The sequence below is a fragment of the Echinops telfairi genome, unplaced genomic scaffold (assembly GCF_000313985.2).
Source record: "Echinops telfairi isolate 266 unplaced genomic scaffold, ASM31398v2 ScPeMD7_54;HRSCAF=185, whole genome shotgun sequence".
Lineage (NCBI taxonomy): Eukaryota > Metazoa > Chordata > Mammalia > Afrosoricida > Tenrecidae > Echinops > Echinops telfairi.
In genome coordinates this window covers 231401-253138 of record NW_022103952.1, presented here as the reverse complement: position 1 = coordinate 253138, position 21738 = coordinate 231401, and the positions used below count along the sequence as shown (strand labels likewise).

The window sequence follows — 21738 nt, the reverse complement described above, 5'->3', positions numbered from 1 at the left end:
AATCCTGCTTCTCTTTTTAAAGGTGCCTGCTTGGCTATTTCAGACACTGCTCTGGAACACCTAGGTGTTTGGAAAGCATATAGGCAAGATCTCACTTTACTCAGTCCTTTTCTGAATCCCCAAGCTATTGGCACACGGTCACAATAGGACCTCTGTAATTGTTTGTTAAATTGTCTTTGCAGGGACAGGGGAGTATCTTTTGGAAAATAATATGCTATTCATCTCAAAATAAGAAAAGAGTACAAAATATTCCTACTGTATCAAACAAACTAAGACTCCTTTTAGTAAAAAGACAGAAATTCTTCAAGGCTGTAAGAGAAGAGAAGCAAATGGTCTCCAATGTTAGTATCAGACACATGGCTGTCGGAGCCCTTAGAAAGAGAAGTCGAATCACGGAGTGACTAAGTAGTACAGTTGATTAACTTTTCATCCAGCACTTTCTCCTCCTCTCGGTTTTATCCCTTATTTTGTTGATTCCTCTGCATGTCGTGAGTCTCTGCTTGAGGACTGAGGTGTAAAGCAAGGGCAGGACGAGGGGCACTGATGAATTACCACAATGAATATTTCTGAAACACCTAGCACCTAACAAAGCATGATAAAGTGTAAAACCTAAAAACTACAACAGGTGAGAAACAGAAACCTCAATTGAAGATTGAGGCACCCACCAATCTAGGAAAGAGCCCATAATGCATTCTGGGAAAGACAGCTGTAGGTTCCCATTTTAAATACGAACAAATAAAAAACCAGTTCAAACTTAACTCCATGCATTTATGCTATACTTCTTCTCCCCGCGCCCCATCATTTTATTAGGACATAATCCCGTCAGCCTGCCATTCATTAGTTCAGTCATATCAAGCAGTGATGTATAATCGCTACCTCCATCATTTTGAAAACATTATCTTCCTTCTTGTACTCTATTTTATACTTCCTGCACTTAATTGTGACTACCTTTTATGAGCATGTATACATGCAGACCAACAAATAATGCGAATTCTCTCAGTAAAACACTTCATAAGTTAACTTTTAAAGAAATATGGAAAGATATCCTTTGGATGTTGTTAGGAAGCTACAGCTAACACAGATGGATCCAAGTATAGAGCTGTCTATACCTTGAACCTGGTGGGAGCCAGAACACGACCCTGCTTGGTTTTCCCAGATCTTGCAAGTAGTCCACAGGTTGCAGTCGCCAGACCCTAACCCAAATCACTACTCGTGAGTCGATTGTGACTTACAGTGATGCTATAATATAGAGCAGAACTACCCTTGTGGGTTTCTGAGACTGTCCCGCTTTACGGGAGGAGACAGCCTCCTCTTTCTCCCGAGAAGCGGCTGTTGTTTTCCAACTGTTAACTTTGTGCTTAGCAGCCCAACATGTAATCCGTTGCATTGCCAGGGCTCCTATTAGTGAAAAGTATTTGAATTTCCCCTCTCTGGCAGGTTTTCACTTTACACTGGTTGCAGCTTCCACATGTTTTACTATATATATAAAGTCAAATACATTCTATTGAATTGTATATTTTACTGAATATATTTATGACACATATCTATATATATAACATAACATTCAATATCTTGAGGTTACAATGGAGAGACTAAAAAATATGTCATTGAGAAGACACTTCACTACTACATTGACTTTCTCCTCCTCTCGGTTTATCTCTTATTTTGTTTATCCCGCTGCATGTCCTGGATTCTTCATCTTCAACTCAGGCATCTTCATTGAGCAATCTTGCTTTTAAGTCATATCCGTAGTCAATTTGCCTCCTCAAATTGTTCTTTCCATAAGAGAACCACAAGCATCCTCTTCATCACATTCATTGAAACCGAACTTTGATACAGTCAAGTATACTTGTATTTGATGAAGAAGTACATCACCAGTAAGAGTAGATAGGTGTAATTCAGAAGTCAATCATGCTGTTTGCAAAGTATATTTATCATTTGGCCTTTTAAGCACAAGTTAAAATTACCTTTCCCTGGCCCTGCCCAAGTATGGCACAGTTACATACATTTATTTGGTTAAGAAAATGAGATTGGACATGAAAAATGACACTTCTGGTTGGCAGGTTTAAGAGGCAGTAATTAATTGGCTATACTGACTTCTCTCTGTCAAGGCTATGTTATGTTATGTAGCATGAGTGAAAAATAAAATTTTGATGCGTTAGGCCACTAAGATTTAGAATGTGCTTGTTAAAACAGCGGAACTGAGCCCATCCTTACTCGTGCAGCTAAATAACCTGCAAACCACTGCAGTGGGAAATCTGTTGTAATGTACAGACAATTAAATTGGGTTTGTCTTAGCTCAGAATTTGTAACTGAAAGATATGTAAATGATTATTGTGTACAAATAATATTGAGCCAGGTGACCTGAGACACTTAATTCCACACTGCACTGAGTGATCTCGAGGAGATTCTTAGACTCTAGAGATCACAGAAGCTCTCTAGACTTAAAGAAAGCCAAGCGTCTGTTTCTGGGATTATCTTCTTAATTTGTTTACAAAGGTGGTTTTGAAGTACTCTTGTATTTGAGCATAGGGTGAAATAATATTGAGGGAAAATCTTTGGAGAATAATAAATAACACAACGTGGTTCATATCAAATTTCTCACCCATTGCTACATCGACCATGCACTTTCACCTCTCAGCATCTTTTCCTGAGCTGAAATACCTTTTCTCTTCTTTTCAGTCTCACAAACTACCATGCACTTTTTAACATGCAGATACAATTTTTTTTTCTTCTCTGTAAAACCACGTGAGATTCACAGGTAGGTCCTTGTGCGTGCTCTCGGGCTCGCACAAGCATGCACACGCACATGCTCATGCGCCCTTTAAAATTCATAGATGCCATTCTTCACAATCCACTACCACAGCCCTCCATCAGTGCATTTATGGTGAAATCTGTAAACCTCTCTCCAGTACATTAGGAGTGGCTTCCAAAGTGTCTAGGAATAATAAATAGAGTGACTAAAATAATATTTATACAATAAAACATCATTTTGTTTTCTTAATGCTGCATTGTTTTAAAGCAAATTGTCTAACTTTAACTAAAACTTCCACTCTCTGCTATATTCTTTTTTTCCCTCCATATTTAACATAAATTCCCCATAGGCTATAAAATTAAATGCTATGTAAGTGCTTTACTACCACAATTTCAGAGTTGAATAATTTGTTTTCGCTATTTCTCTGCTTCAACTATAATTAACAAAGGGAATAAACAATCTGGAATAACATAAGTGACAGTCTGTGTTCTTCACGATTTCACATCTTCCCTACCCTTCCATAGCAGCAGTCAGACTCGCAAGCATTTCTTTCTGTGATGACTTTGATCAGCTGTTTCTCTTAACTGTAAATTCTTCTCTTTGTGTATTCAGCAAAAAACACTCGGTTTTCAAAATTTACCAGCTAGAGAAGCTGTTATACTGGGTTTCACCTACAGAACATCTTTATATGTGAATGAAATGTTTACCGTATATACTCGTGTATAAGCCAACCCGAATGTCAGCCGAGGCACCTAATTTTACCACAAAACGGCATAAAAAAAATGTGCTGAAAAACTCAGCTTATACTCAAGTGCCTTTCTAAAACAGCAATAGTTTTAAGATAACTATTATTATTTGGGAAAGGACTTACCAAATGGCACTAATTGTTATATGCACCTGGCAAATGAGAACAGCAAAAACAGTTTTGTCTTGCTTTGATGGAAAGGGGAGGAGTCTGTCGATGGCACCAATGGTGAAGCATTGAACCACTAGCCACAAGTTGTGTGGTTTGGGGGCACCTTGGAAAACAGGTCTTGTGATCTGCTTCAGGAAGGTCACGGCATTGGAAACTAGCTGGTTCTACTCAGAGAGTGGGATTTCTAAGACCAAGTTTGACACAACTTACAGAATATGAGCAAGTGGACAAATATACATTAATTATACCAAGTCTGAATTAACCTGTTCTGACCATGGTGGTACCTTGTTTTGTTATGCTGCTAAGAAAAGAAGCCTTTTGTCTTACTTATACTGGAATGTGCACTATTCATTTAAGGTGCCATGTTGGGAGAAGTATGTTGTTGTTTTTTTTACATCAAGAAATATATTGCAAACATCAGTGGCATACATACGATAGGACAAATGCAGCCCTTTGACCTGTTCAGTTGGCTCAGTTTAAGCCACAAGTGGGGTGGATCTCTCCTCCACGCAGGCCTAGTCAGCCTGCTGGGACAGTGCTGCCTCAAAACGTGCACCAACCCAACATCTATCAGGGTTGGGCACAGAACCACACTCTGCAGCTCCACGTCGAAAATGGGCGCAAAATATACTAGGACTTTGTGTTGTTCTACTTCTTTATCTGGCAGCCCGAAAGAAATCATGGGATTGATTGTGGAAGGAACAGTCAGCCTCTATGCCTCCTCTCCAGGTTGCCGAAGTAAAGGCCTTGAGTCCAGAACATGTTGATAAGGAGCCTGGGAATTGTGTTGCCTTTGCTCTCGCACTTTCCTCCTCCTTAACAGAAAAAAACGTCATCCTGTTCTGAGCACACAGTAACTTTCTCTGTCTCTTATTCATTCGCGGGCATCAAATCGCCTCTGAGCTCTCTCAGCAGAGCAAGAGGGGTGGTGGACATCAGCCTTGCGCCAGCCGCGTCTGAGATGAGACTGGTGGCCGTAGGAGACCACGGTCATAGGTGAAGCGGATCTTGTCTCTTCTGTATGTAAGTAAAGCTTTTTTATGGCATAGTGAGGGTGCGTAAGTGTTGCGCATGATCTTTTCTTGGTGTTTGTCGATGAAATCCCTATGGAGAGGTTCTACCCCGCACAAATGGGTCACCAGGAAGCAGAATCCACTTGGGGGCAACTAACAACAACAGGTAGAAAGGGAGCCTCTGAAAGCTTTATTCGCCTTTCAAAATATAACGCAAGGAGACAGTGTGGCGGTTTCAAGAACAGGATTGATAAGCAATGTCAATTCAGAAAGAGCAACCAAGTGAAATAAGGGCAGGAGAGAAAAATGAACTTGGCTCTTTGTGCGCATATTACTTCAGGCTTAGAGCCAAATATCCTTTACCAAGATTTCCAAAATGGAGTCCACATTTCCTTATTTTACTGTATAGGTTAAAATGCGTTGCTATCATTGTTTATTTGGATTCTCAAACGGTTTTAGATTTGATCCGTGGGACTCCGATTGGTTTCAATGCCCTCAATGTAATAACACTCTCCCTACTTCTTTCCTGGGTTTCCCATTTCTGTCTCTTGTTCTTTCCTTTCCTTTCCTGCCTTCTGAGCTTTGCTTCCGGGTAAATGCCGTCCTGCTGGTCTCCTACGGTGGGTTGTACTGAAGAGTATGTCCCTCCCTGATGTTATCATTCACTCTACAGACCTCAATATCGGGTTGAAAGTTGGAGCCCTGGTGGGGAGTTCAATACCAGGTCGGACGGGTGTCTCAGGACCACAGTCTAAGGAGGTCCACCGATCTCTGTCAGAGCAGTAAGTCTTGTCTTTTTGCATAATTTGGGCTTTTGTTCTGTAGAGCCTGTGTCCTTTTAACATGTTCCCATCATTCTTTCTGGCATCAGAGGATTTTCTACTCACCTCATGCACTTTCTCAGTTCTAGTCCCCCAATAAGTTATTCATCATTTTAGTGGAGAATGTTATTTAGGAGCAAAGCTCTGACCTTAGGTGGACTTGGTATTGCTGGAGTGTCACAGCTTCTGTGTCCTATCAATTGATATTACTAGGAAATGTATCCATGTACCTACCTGTTTATTTATCTGTTCTGTGTGCTTCTATAATGATCTCAAATCCCATAAGGTATGCATTGCTGTTGTGCTTTCACAATGCATGTGTATAAACATTCTTGAGTGTTTAGAGAGAGAAATGGCTACCTTTATGAGACTTTCTAACTTTATAAATCATTAGCAATGTGTGAGTCATGGGAAAGTGAATAAGAAAATGTCTGAACTTAGAAAATTCCTGGCCCAGCGTGCTGTGCGTGACAAAAGAAAGCAAACCTTAGCTAATCTCTAAACAATCTTGAACTCTGAGGCAAAGATGTATTATTTGGCTGATGTCTCTCACTGCCATCGAGTCCATACCAACTCCTGTCAAACCCTAAAGGTTAGAGCAGAACTATGAGGTTCTAAGACTGTAACTCTTTATGAGAGTAGAAAGCTGCTAGTGGTTTCGAACTACTGATCTTAAGGATCGTAGGCCAACTCGTAACCACTAGCCCTGGAGGAAACACACAAACTATGAGAGACCATCACCAGTTCGAGCCATAGTTAAGCCTTCCTCACAAGATCTTTCATTAAAGGTAAAATCTTGAAGTCTAAACTTTGGGCTCTAACCATTAGATCAACAAAGTACTTGTAATTGTTCATTCTGATTCTCTGGTTCTAAGTGCATGCCTTCCCATGACTGTCTCTGCAGGTTTCTGAGACTAACTCTTTACAGGAGTAGAAAACCTCATCTTTCTCCCTTGGGGTGACTGATGGTTTCGAACTCCTGCCATGACAACTTTGCAATAAAGTATGTGCCAAATCTGAGTATTGATCAATTTTCTAAGATGAAGCCATACATAACAGTATTTATCTATTTACCTGCTCACCGTTCTACCAAGTACAAATCATTCATTCATACTTGTTCGATTTCTTGACTGAGTTAGTGAGATAGCATCAGATGATAACGATAGACATGAGCTAGATTATAAACTTTCTTTTGCCAGTAGTTCACCTTATGTTATTAAAGCTCCTTTTCTATAGAGTGCTTACAGAAATATCCAGAGTAGTAACATTTTTTATTCCTAAGATAGCTGAAAATTATGATATTTTAAAGTAAGCCTCACATTTTAGGCTGTAAACTTTTTTACAACCAAATATGTATATGGAAAGCAAAGATAGCCTTTCAAATACGACATGGCGAATTGTTGTCATTAGCTTCTGAAAGTGTGACTATCACAACCTATTTTCTTAGTACCTGTACTGTGTTTCTGACAGTGTCAAGAAATGCAATTTTTTAGGTCTTTTGTATTCCCTGTTTTCATTGTTAGTGCATTTAATTCTTATTCTTCCTAGGTGGCTTGATTATTTTGATGAGGTTAGTGCCACACATGAACTCACTTTTTAATCAATCAAGAATCAATCAAGATGTACAGGTAATGCTACACTAACAAATAAACCCCAAATCTTTGATTTAGCATGACAAATTTTAGTTCTTGCTCATACCTTGTGGTCAACTTGGAAACCGGAAGGCATCTTCTCACAGTCAATCCAGATGGCAAAAAATCCACTTCATTATAAGTTGACATGATCAACTCTGCAGGAGAAAAAAAATGTGCAGAATCGCAAACTTGTTCTTCAGCCTTCTGTCCATAAGTGGCATGTATCATTTCCACCTACATTTCATTTATGAAACTAGTCACATGACCATATCTAATTTCAAAAGGTTACATGCAAACTCTCCAGATGACTACCACAATCCTCCTTCTGACCAGAATATCAAAATGTCTCCATCCCACTTTGCCCTTGATGTGAAGGTTATGCTTTGGGTTGTTAACCATAAGGTCAGCAGTTCAAAACTACTAGCCCCTTCTCGGGAGAAAGATGAGGCTTTATATTCCTGTAAAGAGTGGCAGTCTCAGAAACTCATAGGAGGCAGTTCTGTCCTATTCTATAGGATCGCAGTCAGCATAGACGAAATAGCTGTGTGTTTGCTTTTCTGGTTTCAGGAAGATGGCACAATATTTGACAAATAAAATGAAAAGCAAGTATTTCTGGTTGAGTACTAGTAAATTCCACTCTAGGAGATGATCTATAGTCATCTACATCACCCCCCAATTTGGCTCCTCTTGAGAATGAGGAACACAGGGAAGGTTATTGCCACATACTAAACCAATACAGATTGGAAGAAAACAAATGGGATCTATACAATATTCTGATGTCGAAAACAGAAGAAAGGGGATGCACAGAAGTCTTAGGTCTATTTAAGTTCTGAAAGCATGCTGGGAAGATCTTACAAAAGTTCTCTACCCTCTTCTCTCCCGAGGCGAGGCCATTGTCCCCTTCAGCCATTGACTGTGTCCCTGAGAGGCCCCTCCTTTTCAGTTACTTATATGGACATATCTAAATTGAGTGCTACAGAATACATTCTTCCTGTGCACTCTGTTCGGTCTACTTCCTGCTCATACACAACTGGAGAACAAATGTGATTTTAAGTCTCCAACCGATTATTTTATCCCGGATTTTCAAAAACCTAACACATTTCTATTTGATTTTAATCAGATCCAGGTGCTAATAGTCATATCACATTTCTCTCCGAAACACAATTCTAGACAATTACTGTTGTGCTTTGTTCTTTATAGCCTGCAGGCATTATTGCTGGTCTCATGAACCTATGATATTTTGTTCAGAAAAACTACCCTGCCTCCCGTTTCCCTATTTTCTTAACTTAAAAGGAGTCTCTGGGTACCACAATTTCATTGTGAGTCTAGGAATTTTTACTCAGACAATTTGGTTCATTCATACAGTTTAATAATTTGTATGAAGACTGAACTATTAATTGTCTCCATGCAATCATGAGTTAATTTTCTCTCTCTCTCAAAGTACTTCTTAAGCATTCTTAATATTACTGTTTCAGTTTGAAAAATCACTCGTCTTTTTCAACCCTACCAAGTCCTCGAATTTGAAGATTCCCTCTATTCATTTTCATTCCTTCTTCCAAATCAGGCAATTATTTTGTAAGCTCACCTATTCCTTACAACACCTTGTAAACACAGCCAGCAGCAAGTGACAATTATTACTAAATTTATTATATCTGTTCTTCCCTTGAGGCTCCAAGTTCATTAGGTGCATGATCTATTTTCTTATGTAATTAAGAGTAAGAGTTTGTCGAATATTTTGCCACTGCATAATGTGAATCCATTTCCTTTCATTTTCCAATAATAATTTCTTAGCCTCCCACTACCATCTATCTAGGCTATTTTGTTATGGGGTTTGTTTATAAAAGCACCACACTTCCTGGAAAATCCCAGTGGTATTCAGGGTAGGCTAGATTATAATTTTAACAATAATCTGCTCTCCTAAAATATAATGTAGTTCATTTCTTACACATAATACATGTCAAATATATGTGGGCCTGGAGTCTTGGAATAGAGTGGCTGTAGGCACCCCGGCTGCCAGAGGCATCATCTGTGCTTTCACAAGGCTTCAGTATGGAAAAACAATGTGATCGTTCATACGTGGACTCTCCAAGCTTCTATAGTGTCGTATCATAAGTCACTGTCACATGTCAAGGATGGCCAGACTTCATCTCACGTACTTTGGATGTGTTGTCAGGAGAGGCAGATTGTCGATGTCCCTGGAGAAGGACATCATGACTGGTAAAGCAGAGTGGAAGCACAAAAACAGGAAGGCCGTGGACGAGAAGCAGTGACACTGTGGCTGCTACAATAGGATCAGAGATAGTAACAATTGTGAGGACTCTCAGTTGTACACTGGGTGCTGTGAATCGGAACTGACTCAATGGCACCTAACAACAACAAAAGCTTTTTCATGTTGCAGCATTTATTAAGACTTAAGAGCCCAGGCTCTGGAACCAAACAACGTAACTTCACTTCCTCGCAGGATGATTACCCTGTTCCAATTCCCTTATATGCAAATTTGCTATCATAATTGTTCCTCATTTTGCTTTTGTGAGAAGCAATTGGATCAATAAGAGAAAGCGCTTAGAACAATAACTATCAACATAGTTTATTCAATAACTACAGGAAGTTCATGTGTACCTTTCTCTTTGAACACTTTATAATATAAGATGCATTAAGCAAATTCAGCGCAAATACAATGGAAGTCTTGTACTCATACAATGTTCACTTATAAGGTCGATGAGAACATGAACAAGCTAGTAAGTACAAGCATCAGTCATGAAGCTGCTGCTTATTCCGCCATTGTTCATGTGGACATGTTAAATGTATCTGCCTACAGGATGTCAATGCTAAATAATGCATTCTACTAGATGATGAGGAATAAACTGGAAAATGCTACAGACTCCTCAGGCATATGAACCAACTCCTTCGGTAGAGACCTTTATGAAACCTCAATACTATGTATGTTAGTTGCTTATTGTGGGTATAGCAGAAATACAACAAGTGGGTGGTTTTAAAAAACACATACTGATTTTTCTCACAATTAAGTGGCTAGAAGTTTGAAATCAGGGCACCTGCTTTAAAGATGGCTTGTCTTGCTCAGCTACTTCTTGGAATTTCTTGGAGATATCTCATGCCATCGATCTTTTCCCTATTTGTACTTGCTTTCTACAATGTTTTAGCTTCTCTTTTTGATCTCAAAAACAAAACAAAAAAAAAACATATAAAGACATGTCCTCAGTAGCATAACAAAGACATCTTTAGTTTTAAAAGGGATTGCATCCACAAATATAACACATAATACAACAAGTGATTTGGGGGGACACAATTCAACCCATAGCATTATGATGCTCCTAAGTTTCTGAATGGGTATATATACTCACACACATTTGCATGCATGTAATTATATCCACATACATAAGTGTAACTATATGATATATGTGAGATAGATAGATAGATATTCCTAGAATGGTACAGACAATTAAGAGCGCAAATACTAGTTAGAAGTTTGTAACTCAAGTCCACCCTGTAGTGCTTCTGGGAAAGAACCGTCTTGAAAAGTACCTGGAGAACTTCTACTCTGCACACCGGCGTGGCCAGCAGTTGGGCTCTATTCCACGGCAACTGCCAACCACAGAGACGGATGATGAACAAATGGAAGAGAGAACGACCAATCGATAGATAGAAAACATTCCAATGTCATGTTTATATATAAAAAGCAATATGCATAAAAATCACCTGATCCACTATTATGGAGGGTATAGCACTCTGAGGTACACCCTCTTTCAAAATGTTTGCATACGTCTTGCAAAATCAGAACATAATTGTCCATTTGCACATATCCCTATGTAAATATATATTGTTGTAGAAGGTTTCATATGGCAGAGTTGAAAGTAAGCCAAATACATGTCAAAAAGTTTGGGTCTTGTCACGTAGGTTACAAAATTCATATAACCAGATGCCTGGGTTATCACCTATACCATTTTGTATGGCTCAACCACTGAGAAATGCACAATTGATGAGGTGTACAAATATAAAAATTCATTGCTTCAAACATAAATTCTTGAGAATTTCCTGAGTTTTGTGTATCATCTATACTTCCTATCTACTTGGGGCATAAGCGGTGCCACAAATTCTATCCCTTATTCCTAATTCTCTACATTCACAAAACAACTGTGAAAAGTATCACATGGTGCCAGTCAAGATAATATTTGCTTAGAAAATTATATAATAAATTGTTTCCATTTCCTTTATCTGTTTTAATGAAGGAAACATATTTCCTTAATTACTCTTTTATCTCATAGTTATTTTATATTTTTTAATATAAGGAAATAAAAGGCAAAAGATACACAGTTGTCTGATTCAATGCCATTCACCAAATTAATGACATTTCAAAATCTGTAAAAATTACTGCAAGAGAAAAGCACAATATCCAAATAAGAGCAACCTAAGATGTCTCCCCTACTCTTGATTCAAAGCAATAGTGCTGCTAAAATATTTTTTCATAAAGGAGAACCTTGATTTGGCACATTTGCAAAAAATATTTCTCAACGATAAGGCCCCCTTTGAGAAAGTATGTTTCTTCAAATAGATTTCCTGAACTCAGTTATCCTATATGTCTCAATAGCATCAGTCCAAAAGGCAAACGTGATACTTACTATACCTTGTACTTTTCCATGCATATAAACAGAGATGCATTTTCCAATTTTGAAATTTTGCTCTTATTAGCAGTTTTTCTTATATCCGGCATTTTGAAAAGTGAGATAAATCTGTCTAGCTATGATGTCAAATGTAAACATACTAATTTCCCATTACTGATAAGTTGACCGAAATATTTTCACTGTGGACATTGTGAATATGTCTATAAAACTTCCTAGAAAACATGAACACAATAGTGAAATCATGCATTTCAATATTTCACTGTTTTCTCCATCATTTTCTAGGCAGGTATTGAAGTGTTCCTTTTATCTTTTGCTGAAATGTTTTATAAAGATGAAAGCTTAACTTTGAGACTTCAGGGTAAAGCAACAGAGAATGAACTAGCTTGGAAGAGACAGAGTGTGTGAAAATACACGCTCTTTCTACAAAATTATGGCAAAGCATTAGGATGGAAAATTGCAGTTGAAGGCGGCAGCTCTCTAACAGACACAGTAGAATTGTACCTCATGCATCAAATCTCATTTAGAAGTTTCGTTGTTTGTTTTTCTTTAAATAACTTCCGTGCCTGAGAAATTAAATGAGGCTTGAAAATAAGCCAAAAATATGGACAGCTTGTCTGCTCAGCGTCACGTAGTAATAAAAGGCCATCCATGTCTTTTTTTTTTAAATCATTTTATTGGGGGCTCCTACAACTCTTATCACAATCCATACATACATCGATTTTGTCATGCACATTTGTACATTTGTTGTCCTCATCAGTCTCAAAACATTTGCTTTCTACTTGAGCCCTTGGTCATCCAAGTATTATGTAAGGTAACGTACCTGGTTCGTTTTTCATCCTTTGCTTATTCAGTTTATGGACGTGTATGTATGTGAATAAATGAACTGACTACATTTAAGTTTACACTTATAGATTTTATATTTTCATAAAAGACTGGAATTTACTTGTTGGAAATGTAAATAAACTTCAACACTGGCAAATGGTAGAGTACGTTTGTGGAACCATTCATATAGATATCAACTGTTTTCTCTTCCCCAGGGGATTGCAAGTTTTAGTTTTTTCCTGACAAATCTTATATATTCTTTCAAATAAATTTATCGGTCAGAAAGTATTTGTCTTTAAAAGGTAAAATGCTTTAAAGTTAATTAACTAATTAATTTTTTTTAAAAAGGTAATACCTAATTGACTTAAGCTCACCTTCTCTTCAGAGATTCCTGGGAATAAGGTGGCTTCAATTCTCATTACTTCTAAATTTGAGTTCAGATGGCTAGGTAGCTGAATGTTAAGTAGGTGGGTAGGTAAGTAGGGAGGGAGGGAGGGAGGGAGGGAGAAGCAGCTATTGACATTATCCTAGCAAGACGTTCTGTCAATTCCAATTCATAATAGCAGATATGATGTTATACACAATCATCTGTATAATCATAAGTGCAAAAATAGTATTTGAGGGGTTACTCTTTTGGACTCTTGTTATAGGAAGGGAATCAATGATTTATTATTTCAGTGTAAAGGGCATCCTACACAGAACTGGTCATGGAATACAGAAGACATTTGATGAAAGGTAAGATCCAAGCAATTCATGCCTTAAGTGCGAACATTTGGGAAACCTGCAAAATAAACTAATATTATTTGACAGGAATGATTAAGTTCTGTATCTGTCATTGATTACATTAATGTTCTCTCCAGCTTTTTAAATCTCTCGATTGTAATTCTAAATATAAATCTACTAAATATTGAATATTGGGTTTTAATATTCATGTTTTGCATCTTTCATCTTCTCCTAATATCAGGCCTTGAAATCAAGCTGTCTCTTTTAAAATATATTAAGAATAAGTTTTGAAAGGTAGAACAGTGGCTTAATTAAACCAATTGATTTTTCTTTTGGAGGGTAAAATGGTCAATTTTCCTGGACTTTTTACATTTGAACTATTTTCTTATTCAATAGTGATAGAATTTTCCAAGGTAATATAACAAAAGACATCAAACAGAGAAAGATGATATTTTCAAGGAAAATATATATTTTTAAATGGAAGTTTATATAAACAAAGGGGTTTTCTCTTTCTTCCAATTTACTATTATTTTAATATGGCCTACAATTGGCAATTTTTTAAAATTAAATAATCATTTTATTAGGGGCTCATACAACTCATCACAATCCGTACATACATCATTTGGGTCCAGCACATTAGTACATATGTTGCCATCATCATTCTCACAACACCCGCTTTCTACGTGAGCCCTTGGTGTCAGCTCTTCATTTTCCCCCTCCCTCCCCGCTCCCCCCTCCCCCAAACTCCTGATAATTTAAGTTCAGAAGTGAACTGTTCAAATTAGAAAGCATCACAAGAACTATGCATGTACTTACAAATCTTTTTTTGCTGGGTGTTCATTTTAATCACTTTTCAGTTGGCACATGGCTTTCACATTTCATGACCCTTTCATTTCAGTGACTCACAAGCTGCCTGTTTAGAGTTTGGCCAGGTAAAATGATCAAGATTTTACATTTTGGATGAATAGACTCAGGCCCATAATTCAAACTGGACGTATCCAACTCCCAGAGCAGGCAAGCAGCAGAGCCAGACCTCCTCTCAGCATCAGAGCTTAAAGAAGGGAGTATACCATGACACCTTCATTGAAGCACTGACCATTCGTCTTCCCCCTCACTACAGCACGTCATTCTTCTAGTCCGTTCACCAGAGACTTGAACCCACCCCGTGAGTCGATGATGGAAAGATCAGGTGATGTGCTTCTGAAAAGGTGACAGCCTCCAAAGCCTTATGAAGTAGTGCTACCCTGTCACCTAGGGTCGCTAGTAGGCGGAAATAGACTTGATGCCACACAAAAACAACAGAAGTATTATCTTGGATCAAACTTTTCTATTTCACTTATGCTTGGAACTATGAACAGCTGGTTGAGTACACATGTGAGAAATTTCCATCTGTGTATAAGGGAGAAGAACTCTGGTGATTCTAAGGATGAGAGAATTAAATCAATTTACCTTTGCAAAGGGAAACTGCTTGGGGAATTATTTAAGGTGGTTAAATTACATTGCATCCCCGCCCCCCCCCCCAAGCTGTCAACAATAAAGACATTAAGATTTCATTTGCAAGTGTTAACTTTAATAAAGACATTAAGACTTCATTTGCAAGCTTTAACTTTAATGCAAAATGACAGTAATTGACATTTAAAAATTGTATGGGACAATATTCTACATGACAAAAGCAGAAGCTTGTAGAAGCTTTGGTGTCTAGCTCCTGCTTATATTGGCTCCTCCTGTCTATTGCAAGATCTGGGGTATTTTTGGTAGTTGAATCTTTAAAAATCCTATGTTCTCTATGCGGATACAGAAGCATTGCTTGTGATAATATTGCAGAACATCACCTTCAGGATGCAGAGTACCTCTTAGAGTCTGGTCCTCCTTTAAAAAGGAGAGAGCTAATATTCTCAAAGCGTAACAGCCCAGGAATCGGTTATGCCATTTGCATAATTTACTCTTCGGTGCAAAGTATCAGGCCCTGACCCGGATTCTCTCCAAGTGGATTGTCAGCGGGCCAATACAAAATTGAGCAGATGGATGTCATTTTTCAAAATTAGACTTTCTTTGACAATAATCATTCTTGATGCTCTAAGATAATAAGAACCACTAGAAAGAATTCATCAGTTATTTCCTTACATAGATGTTTATATGAGTAGTGTACCTGGAAGGAGAGGAATGATGGAGAAGCAGGGAAATCTTTGATAATTTCACAAAAGGAGTGTGTGTGTAAAAGACATTTTTATGTTGATACTTCACATTTGTATGCATATTTTATTTGTACTTTTAAAATTATACATGTGAGGGTGCTTCAAAATGTCCATGGAGAAGTTCCATTGTTTTTTAATTCCATTTATCACGAACTTTTTGAGTTCCTTGTCTCTGTGTGTATGCAGCGTGTGTACTATAGGCATATATGTGTATATCTACATATGCACACACACATATATGTGTGTATGCATGTATAAGCACACGTATATATACACATTTCATATTTCTTTTGTACATGTCAGTTCCTTGAGCCCAAGAAGATACTATGGTCTTCTTTGCTCAGCCTGGGAGAGTACCTCTCATTTTTTATCCTGCATATAAGTTTGGGGAGTGTTCATGTCCATTCCCAGTTTCTATATATCATGTTTTTGAAAGCAGAAAAATGATAATCACATTTAATAAAGAACAATCTGCGGCTTCAATTAATGTGCCATGCTAAATTTGAAATCTACATCCTACACACCAGTCTGGTTACAAAATAATTCATTTGATTCAGAAGTTTAATTAAGCATGACAAGGAGGTTTTCCTTTCCAGTTAAGGGGTGGCGTGGGGGAAAGGAAGAAAGAAGGAAAGAGTCGCCTTGGAAAAGCCTGGAGCATTTTTCGCAGAGCATCTTGGAACAAACAGCTTTAACTAAAGACTTAGTTAGCCTAGCCCTTTGATGACTTCATTACCGAGTCAAAGTCTTCACACCCATGAGGCCTATGACAGAGAATACTCCAGTAGCTAGATGTAGGACACACAGAATTTAGATTTTTTTGATCAAGTTGCAATAAATATCTTTAATTAAGTAAGCAATGGATGTGGGAATTAATGAGAAAGGGAAAAAAGAATAATTCTTATTTATTTTTTTGAATAATCATTGTTCTTCTGTATTAGCTGAAAGGATATTTTATTTACATAGATACTATTATGAATTCCATATATAGTCAATGCATATACTATACACAGACACACTTTCTTCTTGCCCTTTTATGTTGTGCAAGCCCTCGCATTGATATTCAAAAGCTATAACTAAAGCCAAACCTCCCGGGTTTCCCCCTTCGCAGACATTTCTATCCTGTAAGCAGGAGGACAGAGGAGTTGAGTTTATCAAGGGGATATACTGGATTCTCATTTCAGTGGCAAGTTTATGTCAATACTTATACATCATGGGAGAAATCAGTAAGATGCACAAAAAAGACATAGGTGCACTTCAATTTTAAAAAAGTCTATCTTCATTAGACAAATTGCAATTGCTTTTCTATTTTTTTTAATTTACAGAAGTATTTCATGTATAATTATAATCTCTGTTAAGGATTCTAGAAATGTCCAATTAACTGGCGATTCTTTTCCTAACCTCGATTTACCACAATGCCTATGCTCAGAGTTGAAAAAAGGTTTTCAAACAGTCAGAAACTTTATACAAATCCTTACAAGCCAATCATGGAAATCAAGTCAGGAGCTGAATCTCAATTCAGTAATGTTCAACTAAAGGAAGATAGGTGACATGTTATGGAGGGAGCCAAGAGGGGCCGGAAGAGCATGACACCATTCCAAAATCTCAGGGCTTGGGGAGATTTTTCGTATCATAAGAGTTTCTGGGCTTCTTACATGCTGAATTTCCAAAGGGCAGTGAAAAGCACTGATAGGATGATAGCATCTACCACCTGGCCCAAAGAAAGGCTTACACATTTTTGTTCTAGGTTGCTGTTGTTAGTTCCCATTGAGTTGGTTCTGACCCATAGCAACCGTTTGCACAACAAAAGGGAACACTGGCTGGTCCTGTGTCATCCTCACAATTGTATCAATCCTTGAGGGCCTTCCTGGTTGTTGTTTTTTTCGGTTCCCCTCTACATTACCAAACATGATGTCCTTTTCCGGGAACTGGGCTCTCCTGACAACATGTCCACAGTATGCAGGCACAATTATTCCTAGTATAAACAGTCAGTGTTGTGGTCATCCTTTATTCCCAAAGATGCCTCAAGTTTTGAATCTCGTCTAATCTACCCTGCAATGAATGCTATAGCAAGGGGGTTATGAGTGCATTAGTAATCTAAGAATGTCCCCCTCAGCATTACAAACCAGACCACAAACACGCATGCACCACAATGTCAAGGTGGTTTATCAAGTGGTGGCTTACTCTTGAGATACAGTTGCACCAAAGGATGGGAGTTGTCTTTATACCCCGAAGGAGCTATGTGGCTAGCAAGACGTAAAGGTTAAGCTATCACAGCCAATGAGTTTCTGGGAACTGAAGCAATCTGTGCCAATCCAGTCTCATCTCATGTGATCACACATGTCCCAGGAAAATAATGACTGGGATACTGAAAGCTGTGCTTAGGACAAGCAAGGTTACTACTACAGTGTCAATGAGCACACTTGGTTGTTGGCTTGCATCATTTCTCCCAAGCAGGTAAATCTGTTGCTTGGTAAAGTCTCATGAGTTTGGCTGTCGGTGCAAATGTAGACAACTCGTTTCAATGATCCAAGTGGACCCTCTATACATCCGTATCATTGAGCTTCCACTTCTTACATAAATTACATTTGAGTCATTTCTGTCAAAGTATAATTCTAGGTTCTTCTGTTCCTCTTACCGCACTTTTGGTTTCACTGCAAAAGACTTTTACTTCTTCCATCCTGTAAGCGGATCAATTGGGCACATAGGGTGGAAAGATAAAAATCTTTAGATTTACTAGTATTTCTGTTTGCATCCCAGCTCCGCAACCCACCAGCTGTTTTATCTTGAGAAAAATTACTGAATTTTTAGAGCTTTAGTTTTTTATTGGTGTATTGGCACTTCTATATCTCATATGGTTATATTGAGACTTAAGTGAAATAACACAATACACAGCTACAGTAATACCTCAGTTGTCAAACAGCTCCAAGCTCAAATTTTCCACTATTCAAACAGCAAATTTTGAAAAATATCCGCTTGGTGTTTGTAACTTTGCTCCATAGTCAGACCCGAAATCCAACTTGGAAAAAATAAAATAAAATAATCCCCATACTTATCTTCTCCTTGTAAGATGAAAAAAATAAACTAACAAAGATCCCCCATACTTATCTTCTCATAGGCCATAGAGTATACAAAGTTGTTTTGGAGTGAAGAGTTGTGTGAAACTCTCAATTTTCACTCTGTAAATAACTTAACATGAGAGTGTTCTCATTCTTGACAAAGATTTGAAGTGAGAATGAAAGTTTTTTCACTAGTTCGTAAATCTGTGATAACATGTTTTTCTTTGTCCTCAATGATAAGCTTATTGGGGTTTTGTTTTCCCTCGCTCTCATTGTTATTTGATTGACTCTTGAGAGATGATGGCCAGAGAAAGTTTCAACCAATATATTTTTTCCTCTTAATCGCCAAGTTATTGGATAATTGTTTAAGTTCATATTTCACTTTGATGCAAAATCCTGGGTAGAACATACACAATCAGAAAAAAAAATCAGTTTTAATAGCATCAATAACAACTTGTTTATTTGTATCCATTATTTATTGCTGTTAACAAACTACCTAAGAATTTAATAACTTCAACTAATAACATGGTATCATCCTTCCCATAGTCTATTCCTTAGAAACAAGTCACTAGGTCAAGACCACACTAAAGGAGAAGGTATGACACACGAGCATGAACACCCAGAAACAAGAAATATTGGAGGCCTACCACATTATTGTTGAGTTAAATGCTACATCTGCCCACTATCATTCAGTTACGACATCACTATTTATTATAGTTGACTCTCAATTGATTAGCAAAAATACAAAAACAGCTATACTTTTCTTCTAAAAAGACTTTACAGTGTCACAGAGATTAAATGAACAAGTATGAATGAGAATTATAAAGTAATATTTTTGAAGATTTACATATTAATGCCATAAATTAAAATCCAAAGCTTTCCATATTCTGTACTGATGATCACAAAGCTGGGAAGTCATACATGGATTCCAATCCAGAGTCCCCCACTTACAATATGTATGACTTCTAGCAAGTTATGTAAAAAACTTGAGTTTCTATTTCTTCATATTTGTAAAGTGAGGATACTGGTGACTGTTGTTGTTGTTAGGTGTCATAAAGTCAGTTCCAACCCATAACGACCATATGCACAACAGAGCAAAACACTGCCCGATCCTACACCATCCTCATAATTGTCCCTGTTCCTGAGCCCATTGTTGCAGCCACCTTGTCAATCCATTGCTGTGAAGGCCTTCCTCTTTGTTGCTGTCCCTTCACTTCGCCAAACGTGACATCCTTCTCCAAGGACTGGTCTCTCCTGACAGCATGTTCAAAGTAGGCAATACAAAGTCTCTCCACCTTTGCCTCTAAGGAGCACTCTGGCTGTACTTCTTCCAAGACAGATTGGTGTGTCCTTTGAGCAGTTCATGGTACTTTCAAAACTTCCACATGCATATGAGGCAATTGAAAATACCATGGTTTGGGTCAGGGGCACTTCCTCCTCAAGGAAACTTCCTTGTTTTTCAATACTCTAAGGCCTACACACCAGGTATTCAATCCTAACCTTTCATATAGGGTCTTTAACCTCGATAAACAACAGCCACTGTTAGAATGGTTCTTTATTTTGCAATCTAATAATGTGAGAAAAAGGGGGTATCTGCAATGAAGTATAATTAACAGAGAGGAAGGAGCGAATAGGGAGATTGTAACTATGGATGCCAAGAATAGCTCTAGGCAGAGGGAGACGCTTCATTTATGTCAGGCAAAAATGCCTTCAATGAAAATGTAAGCACATAAAGAAACTGGAAACAATGGGTCATGTTTCCATCAAGTTTTCATCATGTGAAAAGATGAAGGAAAAAAGCATATTTATAGACACCAGGATAATAAACAGATTAGAAGAACATAATAATAGTAAACAAACTCAAAGAACAAAAGAAAACACAAAGGACTAAAGGAAATTGGGAAAGCAATGCATGGACACAAGGAGAATATAAATATAGAGACCCAAAGTAAACCCAAACCACTGTCATTGAGTTAATACCAACTCCTAGAATCCCTATAGAGGGTTTCCAAGACGGTCAATGTTTATGGGAGCGGACAATTCCCGCTTTCTTCAGTGGAACAGCTGCTGCGTTTGAAACCAAACAAAATTACTTGAACCAAAAGATGTAGTAGCTGACGAACAAAGCAAAAAAAAAAATGTACTTCATAACAGATTTGAACTGGCAGAAGAGAGCATCAAGGATCTAGAGAATGCGGCAATTGAAATGAGGGAGGCTTAAGAAGTAAGGAGAATGAAAGCTTAAAACTGGGGAGGATAGCCCAATGGAATTCTGGGAAACCTTCCAATGAATGAGCATGCACATTAGGTGAATCTCAGCCAGCGACCAGAGAGAGACAGGGAAGCAAGAACATTTAAAGAAATAATGGCCTAAAAACTTTAAAAAAGGGTATTAAGCTAAAAATTCAAGAAGCACAACAAATTCTAAATTGGATAAAACCACAGATACACATTATAAAACACAGATACACGTTATAAAAACACAGGGACACATTATAATCAAACCGTCAAGAACACACTTTTTTAAAGTTTCCTACTAGGAAATGACAAAAGCAGAACTAGGAATATAAACAAAAGACCCGAAAGCCTATGTCACACAGTCATCGCTGTGTTTTTCTGTATGTGAAACCCAGATTAGGTAAATTTATAGAGCCTCAATAACCGGTCTAGTAGTTCCAAAGGAACATGGCAGGGGAGGCTTGTGGGAAATGGGAAGCTAAAAACCAGTCCCAGGAAGAAGAAATGGTGTGGAATTAATTGCTTTGATGGTTACACAACTCTTATGAATGTGACTCAACTATTGAAATGTGTGATACGTGAAGTAAAACAGTTAAAAATAGACACACTAAAGATAAATAAATAAGTAAAGTCATAGACCAGGAAAACATTCTTGGCAAATCATCTATCAGATAGCTGATTTGTGACCTGAATGTAGTGCAGGAGAACATGAATAAGTAAAATGTAATTATTGAAATCCTTAGATAACTTGTCAATCAAAAAGGCAATACAAATTTCCAGGAGGCTCATGACAAGAGGCTCAAGATCATTCATTTTTTGTTTTTGCTTTTTTTTTTTCTAATCATTTTATTAGGGGCTCATACAACTCTTATCACAATCCATACATACATCAATTGTGTAAAGCGCATTTGTACATTCATTG

General features: G+C 37.8%; 1 protein-coding gene across 1 annotated transcript in view; it reads left to right on the top strand.

The window, feature by feature from the left end:
* Positions 1 to 5390: 5390 nt before the first annotated feature.
* The window catches only part of LOC123521748 (protein tyrosine phosphatase type IVA 1-like), an 83772-nt gene continuing 67424 nt past the window's right edge, over positions 5391 to 21738 (top strand). The window contains exon 1 of the mRNA XM_045290787.1: positions 5391 to 5466. The gene's annotated coding sequence lies outside the window, so the exon portion shown is untranslated. The remainder of the gene's footprint in view (positions 5467 to 21738) is intronic.